At 38.8% G+C, this 12,966-nt stretch overlaps 1 protein-coding gene across 1 annotated transcript in view; it reads right to left on the bottom strand.

Moving 5' to 3' along the window:
- Window positions 1–691: 691 nt before the first annotated feature.
- RWDD3 (RWD domain containing 3) overlaps window positions 692–12,966 on the bottom strand; it is a 32,718-nt gene continuing 20,443 nt past the window's right edge. The window contains exon 5 of the mRNA XM_036845271.1: window positions 692–784. The gene's annotated coding sequence lies outside the window, so the exon portion shown is untranslated. The remainder of the gene's footprint in view (window positions 785–12,966) is intronic.

Here is a 12,966-nt window from a genome sequence, read left to right as displayed (position 1 = left end):
CAGCAATTCTACCCCTGGGGATATATCCAAAAAAAACAAAAACACTAATGCACCCCAATGTTCATAGTAGCTTTATTTACAATTGCCAAGATAGGGAAGCAACCTAAGTGTTTATCCAACAGATGAATGGATAACGAATATGTGGTATATATATACAATGGAATATTACTCAGCTATTACAAAGAATGAAATTTTGCCATTTGCAACAACATGGATGGACTTGAAGGGTATTATGCTAAGTGAAATAAGTCAGACAGAGAAAGACAAACACTGTACAGTATCACTTATATGTGGAATCTAAAAAATACAACAAACTAGTGAATATAACAAAAAAGAAACAGACTCACAGACAGAGAGAACAAAACTAGTGGTTACCAGTGGGGGGTGAGGGGGAGCAAGATAGGGGTAGGGGATTAAGAGGTACAAACTGTTATGCATAAAATAAGCTACGTGGATATATTGTACAACACAGGGAATATAGCCAATATTTTATAATACCTAAAAATGAGGTAAAACCTTTAAAAATTGTGATTCACTATATTGTACACCTGTAACATATAATATTGTACATTCACCACACTTCAATTAAAAAATATATATATAAATATTCACATATACTATAATATTGGTTTAGTCGTTTAAAAAAGAAAAGAAGTTGGTAAGAAAAATTCAAACTATTAGCTGTGTTTCTCTATGAGGAGGATTGGGAAGAAAGCTCAGGGCTCCAGGGTCAGCCAGGTCTGGGTTTGTATCCCATTGACTTGCTCAGTCAGTGTTCTTTTGACTGCAAAAAACAGAGAGAAAATCAAACTGACCTGAGAAAAAAGTTTTGGTAAAGACTCACACCACCAAACCATGAGGAAGCCTTCAGAAACACCTGGATCCAGAGAATGGAACGTCATCAGGTTCTTTCTTTCTCTTCCCGCCACCTACTGACTGTCCCCTCCCAGAGTCTACCAGCTCTGCTCCTTATAGTTGGTTTCATTCTCGCAGGCCCTCTGTTCCCACAAGTTCAATCCATGGCCACTAGCAATACTAAAAATATATTCTCCAAGCTTCATGGCCAGAGAGAAAAGAGCTTCCTGGTGCTTCAATTGAAACTGTCTCAGGAAATGGCACTGGTCAGACAAGCCTGGATCACATGGCCAACCAAGAATGAATCATCAGGGCTTCCCTGGTGGCGCAGTGGTTGAGAACCCGCCTGCCAATGCAGGGGACACGGGTTTGAGCCCTGGTCCGGGAAGATCCCACATGCCACGGAGCAGCTAAGCCTGTGCGCCACAACTACTGAGCCTGCGCTCTAGAGCCCGTGAGCCACAACTACTGAGCCCACATTCCGCAACTACTGAAGCCCGCACGCCTAGAGCCCATGCTCCACAACGAGGGAAGCCACTGCAATGAGAAGCCCGTGCACCGCAACGAAGAGTAGCCCCCACTCCCCGCAACTAGAGAAAGCCTGCGCGCAGCAACAAAGACCCAATGCAGCCAAGAATAAATAAATTAAATAAATAAATTTAAAAAAAAAAAGAATGAATCATACGGCAAGCCAGGGCAACAGGGCGTGACGACTGGCCCTGTCTGGCACAAATGTCCACTCTGTGGCCAAAGGACAGAAGCATTCTGTTTGGCCCTCACCACAACTACAGGTATCAGATAGAGGAAACACGATCTCCCCAAAAGAGAAATATTCTTCTGGACAATAAAAAGGTAAATAAACACTACATACATAGTAACCTTGGACAAATTACTTAACATCTCTGAACCTCAGTTTCCTCATATGTATGGATAAAATGAAGGAGGTGATGGTACCTATATCATAGGTTTGTTGTGGGATTAACATTGTGGGTTAATTTTATTCTTATTACTTTATCATTCTCTTTATCTTTGTATTTCCATATTATTTTATTTTTTAAAAGAACATGTAGTACTTTTATTTACGAATAAGAAAGCTATTTCCATTTTGAGAAGAGAGTTCAACAATATAATTAAGGAAAAGCCAAGAGGCAAGTTAATCATTAATTATTTAAAATTTGCCTAAGTTTTATATCTACCATTTACAATGTAACTGTCATTAACAGTTACCACATTGCGTGTTTTACATTATCAAGTTTAATTCTCACAATCACTCCATGAAGTAGGTACAATTCCCATTTAAGTGACCAAACTGAAACTCAAAGAAGTAACTTACCCAAGTGTTGGGCTGCACCCCACAGGCCTACAAGGCTTGTACTTGCCCAGCTTCAAGATGGAAGAAAGAATGGGGAGTCAGCGACAGAGACATCAGTGGTTTAAAGGATGGGGGAGCTTACACGTCTGAAGCAAGGTCCTGGAGTGACACCCCATTGTGTGCTGCAGACTGTTGTCAGGATATGGTGGCAGTCTTCAGGGAAGGGGAGGTTACCAGTTATAGGGGGAATTGATGTCAGGTTGGCTCATCAGTTACCAGGGAAACCAGCAGAGGGGCACACCCCTCACCCCAACTTTGATAAGAACAATCACTCGCTGGGGCCTGGGGCAAGTACTCAGGAAGGTCAGTCAGGTGCATAGGGTGTAGGCGCAGCAGGCACTGGTCAGGCAGGGGACGTACAGAAAGCAAGAGGACTGCCATCTTGAGTGGCCTGACCATACACCAAGGACACAGACCAGTAATTAACAGAGCTGCTGTGTAAACTCAGGATTGTCTAAAGGGGTCTGCAAACTACAACCTGTGGGCCAAATCCCACCTGCCACCTGTTTTTCTATGGCCCATGAACTGAGAATGGCTTTTCCACTTTTTAACTGTCGAAACAAATGAAATAAATACTTTGTGACATATGAAAATTAAATGAACTTCAAATTTCAGTGTCCGTAAGTAATGTTTTGATGGAACACAGTCATACCCATTTGTTTTCATCTCTCTATGGCTGCTCTAGTGCTGCAGTGGCAGAAGGAAGTAGCTGGGACAGAGATCACGTGGCCCACAAAGCCTAAAATATTTACTATCTGGTCCTTTATAGAAAAAGCGTGCCAACCCTGGTCGAAATCCAAAATCCACTGTCTTTCAAGTACATCTCACTGCCTCTCCTTGATAGTGCCTAAAAATTATCTGTTGGATGCTGTCATTAGGAATCTCTGGTGGCCCAAACAAGAGAATTTCAGCGCAAGAAAACAGAAGAGCATGAGCAATTCATCTTGGGGGGAATGCAGAGAGATAAAGGAGGCAAAAAAGTGTCTGCAGCCATACCACCCTAAATGTGCCAGTTCTCAAAAGCTAAGCAAGGGGGGCCTCCCTGGTGGCGCAGTGGTTAAGAATCTGTCTGCCAATGCAGGGGACACGGATTCGATCCCTGGTCCGGGAAGATCCCACACACCAAGGAGCAACTAAGCGCATGCGACACAACTACTGAGCCCGCGTGCTGCAACTACCGAAGCCCGCATGCCTAGAGCTCATGCTCCACAACAAGAGAAGCCACCACAATGAGAAGCCCGCACACCACAATGAAGAGTAGCCCCCGCTCGCTGCAAGTAGAGGAAGCCCGTATGCAGGAACAAAGACCCAATGCAGCCATAAATTAATTAATTAATTAGTTAATTAATTAATTAATTAAAATTTAAAAAAAAAACTAAGCAAGGTCGGGGCCTGTTAGTACTTGGATGGGAGATAAAAACTGCACCAAATGATGACATCTGCTCAGGACAGAGTAGGGGAAGGAAACAGGGTTATCGGTTCCCACATGGAGTGACCATCCACTGACAGCACGCTGTCAAGATGAATGCCTGAACTAAATATCACATATTATTCACAACACCTAGTGGGGTAGGAAACATTTTATAATAAAAAATTTAGACGTAAACCCTGCACTATTATAAATTTACACCACACAAAAGCAACAAAAATAAAAGGGGTGGGGGTAAGAAGTGATCTATTAAAATTCTTATAATCAAAACTAAAAAACTTTGAATCAGTTTGTAAATATCAGAAGATAGTCTGCTTTTCACTATACATAAAAAATATGGACTTCCAGATTCAAAGCGATCCTAGGGGGTTTTCTAATATATTCCCTGCTTCATTATACCAGTGCTACATTTACACCATCCTTGGAAAATAATTATCTACTATTTTCTCAAAAATCTCTTAAGGCTGTACAACCACATGTGTTCACACAATCTTTTCTCATAACCTTTATACATAAGCGATGTTTCTGATATAATCAAAACATCACCATTGAGAATAATTTTTAATCAGAGAGATGGAATAGTAAATCCATGACTTTCTTTTACTTCTTCACTGATCTACTGTGTAGCTTAGATATATATGACTCTTACCCAGGCTCTAAGTTCTTTACTTATGAATCTAAACTAATATGGAGTATTTAAAGACTTAGGCTTACAAATTTTATGAATTCCCTTACAGTTTCTGACAATAGATGCCAAGTAAGTACAAGGCATTCTCATCATGGTATCACTAGACTCTATTTCTCAAGGTTAAAAATCTGAGTTCCCCTAAAAGAACTAAGGAGCCACTGAGCCACCAGAGAAGGAGGACTAGACTGAAGACACAATGAGAGGGCTGACCACCACTTGTTAGCTGCATGATCTTAAGCAAATTACTTAATCTCTTAGCCTCCACTTTCTTTACTGTTGAGTGGTTGTGTGTATTAATGTCTCTTAAAGCCCTTTGTACACTACTAAGTGCTGTAAGAAATGTGAGTTTGTATTATTGTCCTAAATAATTGTCCCTAGGATCTCAAAGACTACTGATTTAGAAACACAGTACATTTCATACATAGAGCCAGATCATTTTTAAGCTTCTGAGGACTGCTTAGGGTTAAGAAAGCATAGCATATATTTCATGAGCAGCATTACAGGTAGGAATTAAATAGGAAAAGGTTGATGGCTTGAGAGAAATAGAGAACATTTGGTTCTAACTCACTCATATTTTCTTTGTCTCATTGGGCTTCATAAAGCTACAGTGACGTCTTGATTGGAGATTGCATATTACCTGGCAGGTTAACCTTTCTCTTCTACAGGATTTGGGTTCAAAAGATGATGACAAAACCACCATGTGTCTAAAAACTGATCTTTTCAGTTCTACTGTGTAAGCAGGTTGAGACTGCTGTGCCTGTTAATTAACCCCTGAATCCCCTCAAGATAATTGAAGCATAAATTTAAGATTTATACGGTAGATAAAGAATCCAGAGCATGCTTCTCCCACCCTATGCCCCTTCCTATTTCAGTTTGACAAAAAGCAGATTCCACAGCCTGAGCCCAGATCCACTGAGAGGAGTGAGGTGTGCACTTTGAAATAAAATAAAGCGTAACACTTCACACAATATTGTCAAATGTATATTTTATAAATGTCTGGTCTTACAGAATTTTCCTGTTCTCCTTATGTATACTTTTGTGTAGAGAAAGGATAAACAGATCCCGTTGTCTTTTCTCATTTTGTTAAACGTTGTAGTATTAGGCCAATTCTAACATATCAACTACTTTAACTTAGAAATTATTTTAGTTACAGACAGTGATCTGTTTGGCTTTGTTCAAAATCAGCTCCAGGATGATCCTTCTTATATTTCCATTAACTATGAAATTAAATAGAGGAGGCAGTTTTTAAAGGACAAATATTACTTTTAGCCTGAAACCCTAAGTGTTGAGTTTTGCCTGCAGTGGGTTTTTTTCAATTAAATTATAAACCATGGGTAATAGAGATTTATAATGGGAGTGCTGATACAATCTTAACTATAGGGAAACCATCCTACATGCTCTATGCAGTATATGGATGGATTATTTGCATTAAATTATCTTTAGGAAATGCAAACAAAACAAAGAAAAATGTAAAGCTTGTTGCATTATTAGCATAAAATTAAAGTCCTTGAATGCATAATTGTTCCATACCGAAAGCACTGACGGATTTTATTCTTAGAGTTCAAAGACCTCCTGATTAATATGCAAAATGGCCTCATTTCATACGCAGGGTTTTTTTTTTCCCCTCTCAGAAAACAGACAGTTCTTTCCTGGAGGAAAATACTATGAAGTTTAGAAAACACTAACTAATACTGATATAAAAGCCCACACGTCTGTATAGCCAAAAACAATAACAACTAGGTGCTATTAGAATATTTATATTTCTTCAGTCTGCGAATGACTATAAATTGTATGTTTAACCAAATAATACCTAGCTTAGGAAGATTAAGTTTACAAAATAAAAAGGGAAAACACTGTCTTTCTCTAGAAAGGTTTACCTATTTGTACAGTAACTTTTAAAAACTATTTAAAAGAAAGAAAATCCAATAAAAGGAGAAATTCTGGATCTAGTAGTATAAATTTAAATTATCTGACTCCAAATCTAATTTTACAAAACAGGCTCCCTCCGATTTACATGGCCCCAGTCACCAAAGACTTGTAACAAGAAAACAATAATAAAGCTTAAATAAAGTTTAAAAGTATGTCAACAAATAAATGATTCTCCAGAATTCTAATTTTTTCTTATTTTTCTCTAAATAAATATCAGAATACTTTAATCCTTGGAAGTGATTTACTGGGTTATTTTCTTTAATAAATTTCTTTCCAGTGTGGACAGTACAGAACAACTGATTTTTATTCTGAATATTTAAATAATTTTAAATAATTTATGTTCTTTAGAGTATCTGACCCATGTTGCAAATCAAACTATAACCACCACAACACATTGTCAAGTTCGAGAAAATGTAGCAATTTCTTTCGACCAAGAAATGTTTCCTAAAAAGAGATATGAGGTCTTGAAATTCAGTGCAGTCCCAAATGTGTCTCATTCATTTGAACAATGGCACGTCAGTCTATGCGACTCAACCTCCAGCTGTAACACCAGGTTCACTACCTGATTAGGAGTAATACTCTCTTAATATGCAGTATTCATATGACAAGTACTGATTAAGAATCTAGTATGTGCCAGGGAGTGTGTTGGGCTTCCCAGCATTACCATTATCTCATTTGGGCCTCATATTTATATTTCACATTCATATTCACCAACTATAACCTGATACAGCTAGTTTTGAGATTATTCTATCTAGCAGTGTGTTAAGTTCTTAGTCAGAATGTTCAGAGTATAAACTCATGCCAAACACACTAGGTAAAAAGTTACTCTTTTCAAAAACTCTTCTAGAGTTAGTGAAGAAAGAAGGATAAACAATTCATCAATGTCTTTTTCAAGTCCTTAACATGTAATTGATACTCAATAAGCAATTGAGTATAAATGGTTAGATGACAATATTAAACCATATTCCCATTCTACTCAAAATTCATAAAATTCAGAAATGTTTAAAAGTATACTTTGAAATGGAAGGAATACAGATTACATATTTAAAACTCTACTTTGAATGTGAAAATGGTTTTACTTATTGTCTTGTCAATAGGAGACTCTGCTATTGCCTCATTAAATAAGTATGTACAGACATTTATTATATGATAAAATGTCATTACATTTATCATATGAGTCAACAAAAAGCATGTTCCAAAAATGACTAGATGATTTAAAACTCGTTCAACTCAGCAAGGGCCCAGTACTCCAACATTATGGCTGAGATTAAAACTGTTTTTATATTTTTGCCACAAGGAAAAAAATCAGCCTTTTTGCTCACTCTACTAATTTTGCTAACCTAAAGGTTGAAATCAGCATTGTTACTGGCAAGAAAAAAAACATACATTCATTATTTTTTATATTTTTAAAGTTTTTTAATAGAATATAACAAAGTATTTCATTTATAAAGTACTTTACAGTCTACCAAGTGTTTTCATACAAGCCACCTTCTTTTAAGGGATTTAAAAGAGGCTTCCCTGAGAAATTACTACCCACAGATCACTACCTGTGACAGTTCTATTGTATTTCTAGCTGGTTAAACCACATCTGTAATATAGAATTCAATTGTAGGTGCCACATTTTCAGAGGGACATTGACCAATTAGAGTGTAATGAAAAGCAAATGTCCAGGGGCATCCCTCGTGGCTCAGTGGTTAAGAATCCACCTGCCAATGCAGGGGAGATGGGTTCGAGCCCTGGTCTTGGAAGATCCCACATGCCGCGGAGCAACTAAGCCCGTGTGCCACAACTACTGAGCCTGCGCTCTAGAGCCCGCGAGCCACAACTACTGAGCCCTCACACCACAACTACTGAAACCCATGGACCTAGAGCCTGTGCTCCGCAACAACCACCGTAATGAGAAACCCGCGCACCGCAACAAAGAGTGGCCCCCACTCGCTGCAACTAGAGAAAGCCCACGCGCAGCAACGAAGACCCAACGCAGTCAAAGATAAGTAAAATAAATAAATTTTTTTAGAAAAAGCAAATGTCCAGGTGAATAGGAGAAGCTATAATTTTTGATAAATTATTCAAGCAACTTGGGAAGTGAAGAATAAGGAATGGCATAATATCAGCTTTCAAATATTCAAAGGGCTGTCATGGAGAGATGAGTATACTAATTCTGTGTTGCTCCAGAGGCTAGAATTAGGATAAAAAGCTGGAAGTAAAGGAAGGCAGATTCTGACTGAATGCAAGAAAGAACTTTTAATCTGCTTGTGCTGTCCAATAACAATAACACCTGCCTCATGAGGGCAGTACAAATCTCTGGAGGTTTTCAAGCAGAAGTGGATGTCTGTCAGAGTTATAATTTTTAAAAATTACTGTACCAGGTGGAGAATTAGGCTAGAAATCTCTAAGTTTCTTTCTAAATCTCAGATTCTAATTTTCTAGATAAAATGAAATACATAAACACAGTACAAAATGAGATTTTTATTGTATGCTCATTTCTCTAACAGCTAAATATCTTCAATTACATTTTAAAAAATAAATATAAGATTCTATGATACACAGAATGCTTACTTCTAACCAAAAAGAGTCACTTGGTCTTTAAAACATCCAATGTATGAAACAAGAAATATAACAAGTTTCAGGCAACAGGCCCTGTATGTCCTATTCACACATAAATTAATGCAATCATAAGAAAATATCTTTTATTTGTGAGGAAGCCATATAAAATTGACTATGAGTAAGAGTGAACTTAAGTATAATTTTACGAATCAAGAATAAAGGAGGGCTTCCCTGGTGGCGCAGTGGTTGAGAGTCTGCCTGCCAATGCAGGGGACACGGGTTCGAGCCCTGGTCTGGGAGGATCCCACATGCCGCGGAGCGACTAAGCCCGTGAGCCACAATTGCTGAGCCTGCGCGTCTGGAGCCTGTGCTCTGCAACGGGAGAGGCCACGATAGTGAGAGGCCCGCGCACCGCGATGAAGAGTGGCCCCCACTTGCTGCAACTAGAGAAAGCCCTCACACAGAAACGAAGACCCAACACAGCCATAAATAAATAAATAAATAAATAAAATTAAAAAAAAAAAAAAAAAAAAATGGCACTAACAGTTGCTTTAAAAAAAAAAAAAAAAAAAAAAAAAATAAAGGAAATTCTCTCTCCTCTCTAACATGCCAGACAGAATGGAGCAGATGTTTTCCTAGGAGACTGTAATGATTGGACAATTGTTCACTTGGCTCCCTGAGTCCTCTTTGATAAAGAGCTAATACAATTCTCTTTCAAAGTAGATTTATAGACCTAGGTCCTAGTCCCAGTTTTGCTACCAGATACATGGCCTTGGGTAAGTAACTTACTTCAGTATCACACTTTAAAAAAAAAAAAAAGCAGTTGGATTAAAATCATTTTAGTTCTTTCTGGTTCTAAGGCCTATTACTTCTACATATATGATACCCGACTTATGCAGTCAAGCACTATTGACCTTCAGGAACAAACTATAAACCTAAAAGCAATGTTTAAAGCCTGTAATTGTGAGTACCAATGGAAATAACATAAAGGAAAAAGAGATAAAGTTTAAGAGGACACATTGTGATCAGTTGGCATACTGATGGCAAGAAAATGCTCTCTCACTGCCTGATGATGGCTATAAAAGCTAAGCCCTGTTACCCTAAAGTCATAAAATTTGGAAGAAGTGGCAAGAAAGGGAGAGAAGAGACCACAAAGAAGAAAAAAAGCAAAACAGAGGGAAGAAAAGAAAGGAAAGAAATCAATAAGCAGCCAATCTCTTCAATGGCAGGACTTAAAAAAAGCATCAGAAATGGTGAGCAAGAAAAAGAGAGAGAGAGAAGAGAAACAGAGCAGAGAGCAAAAAGAAAGGAACAAACACTTGCTGGAGCATGAAACAACAGGGTTCCCTTAGTAGAGGTGGAAGCTGAGGCTCATTCCCCTCCACAGACCAGGAGAGGGCTTCCTTCCACCACAGCAGAGCGAAGTCGTGGTGTTGGTGACAACACTGACACACTGAGCTTATGTGTATGTGTTCAATCCGCTCTGCTTATCACATGAGTGTACAACAACTTTAAAATGTTTTCATCTCTAGAATGTTTCCAAAAGAGTCTTGTTAATTAAGGAACTGACCTTTGGATTGTGAGGAACCTCATTCATCCAAAGTTAACCGAGATGCTCCCTGGTACGTGAAGTGAATTTATGGATATATATACGTGGATGATTTATAAATAGATATAAATAACTTCATACTTGAGGGCTTAGCACAAAGCCCTAGCCATAAAGAACTCAAATACATTTTGCCCTTCTCTCTATCCTCTTTCTACCTGGATTTCTTGGGAATTCACATTTGTGTGGGCTGACGATGTAAATCCAGCAATGGGCTTAATGAAAACCATGAAGTGCGCATAAATTAAACTCACAGCAGATTTCTCCATTTTTTTCCCTGTGTGTTATTTTCATAGGAATCTGTGTTTTCAGGCGAACTCTAAGCAAAAAGCTTAAAGTCATTCTAGGTCTACTGGCTATCTTAGCACCATGCAGATTTCCAATAATTATTAGTAATAATTCTGGGAAACAGAAAGATTATAATAATAAAAATAAAAGCATGCCAAATTAGGGCTTCCCTGGTGGCACAGTGGTTGAGAATCTGCCTGCCAATGCAGGGGACACGGGTTCAAGCCCTGGTCTGGGAGGATCCCACATGCCGCACAGCAACTGGGCCCGTGAGCCACAACTACTGAGCCTGCGCGTCTGGAGCCTGTGCTCCGCAAGAAGAGAGGCCGCGATAGTGAGAGGCCCGCGCACCGCGATGAAGAGTGGCCCCCGCTTGCCGCAACTAGAGAAAGCCCTCGCAAGAAATGAAGACCCAACACAGCCATAAATAAATAAAAAAAAAAAAAAAAAAAAAAAAAAAAAAAAAAAAAAAAAAAAAAAAGCATGCCAAATTAGCTTGTACTTAATTAGAAACACTGGAACATAAACTAAGAATGTGATAAGTTGCTATTTCCTTACAAAGAGTCAAAGGCATATTTATCTATAGGATATGATGTGAGATGGTATTTAGAAATATTAACTTACATGTCTTCTCCCCTGGCATTTTCTTGTATCCTTTCCTCAGCCCAAACAATTAGAGTGTCCCACTTTCTCTGCAATAGAGAATGGCTGTTGAAGCTGGACACAGGTAAACAAAATAATTCAATTCTTAGACAACATGTTTTGAAAGCTTACTTTGAATTAAGAAAATCTAGAATTCTAAGAGCTCCAAGCAAAAGTTTAAGCCTTAAATAATAGATTTCGAATCATTCATAATCAGTCACATTTTAGCTTCTATTATTTATACTAGGTATAAAACTTCATATCCATCAGGACGGGATTTGACGACATATGATAGAAAACTTCAAACGTGGCTTAAAGCCACAAAGGTATATTCTTTCACATAAAACACGTTCAGAAGGTAGCTCCTATGCTCTGCTCCACCTTCACCCTCAAGCTCACCTCATAACCCAAGATTGCCTTTGGAGTTTCAGCCATTCTGTCCATGTTCCAGGCGGTAGAAGGGAGGAAAAGGCAGCAGCTCCCAGTGAGTCAACACCTTCAAGAAGCCCTTCTGGAAACCACATACGGTACCTCCATTTACCCAGAATTTAGTCTTATGGCCATACCGAGCTTCAAGGAAAGCTGCAAAATATAGTTTTTATTCTAGATAGCAATGTACCCAGGTAAGAAATTACTTGGAAAATTACTAACAAAAAACTACTAAGAAAGCAAGTTAGAATGGAAATTAGGTAAACGCTTAGTGATCTCTACCACCACTAGCTTTTCTCTCTCTGGAGGACATAATATTCTCTTGGCTAGGGGTTAAAGGGGCTTTAGAGGAGATGTTTTGAGTGAGAGAGAGAGAGAGAGAGAGAGAGAGCAGAGCCTAGAGATAAATGGAACCAACCTGAAAGGACCAGGTGGGCAAAAGCAAAAGTGGTGTTCAGAGACCCCCCCGAGTGAGCCCAGGAACAGACCAGTGAGCCCCAGGGAACAATGTGGGAGCACAGTCAGTGCTTTCTCACTATCCAGGTTCCATGCAAGTGAGCACCAAACTCATGAGTGCAGAGGAGCTGTGTTAGTCATCCTGCCCACTGGTTTCTGGCAAGAGCTTCCCAAGAGCTCAATGGCCTATTAATGCACCAAAAAAAAATGTGCTGCTCTAGGCTCTAAGACTTGCCATGGTCTGGGTGAGCAATGTCCCTTACAATGGCTCAGGACATCCAGAGGACCACTGAAGCAGAAATTATGCTATTTAGCATCAAGATGGGTCCTGTCATCATAGTTTTTTTTTCATTTTGTTTTGTTTTGTTTGAGTTTTTAAATATATGTTCCTATGCACACAAACCAGTCTTTCCAGAATCCAGAGGGGGAGTTGAAATTCCTCCAGTAACACCATTTGTATTCATTTCGCATAACTGAATATTTACTGAGCTTCCAATAAGCAAGGTTCTATCCTCAAAAACCTTTTATCTAGTAGTGGGGACAATAAAAGTACTTTTAAAACTATAACATAAAGTACAGTATATACTAAGAAAAAGGAAGGGAGGAGGAGGAGAGGAAAAGGAAAGAACTAACCTCAATTAAGTTCTTATTATGTATCTCACACTGTGCTAGGTGCATTTGTACATTATTTAATCCAGTGACAAGTCTAAGAGGTAAGAAAGTGG

The sequence above is a fragment of the Balaenoptera musculus genome, chromosome 1, assembly GCF_009873245.2.
Source record: "Balaenoptera musculus isolate JJ_BM4_2016_0621 chromosome 1, mBalMus1.pri.v3, whole genome shotgun sequence".
NCBI classification, from domain to species: Eukaryota; Metazoa; Chordata; class Mammalia; order Artiodactyla; family Balaenopteridae; genus Balaenoptera; species Balaenoptera musculus.
The sequence above is the reverse complement of the archived record's forward strand: the minus strand, read 5'-3'. Positions and strand labels throughout refer to the sequence as shown.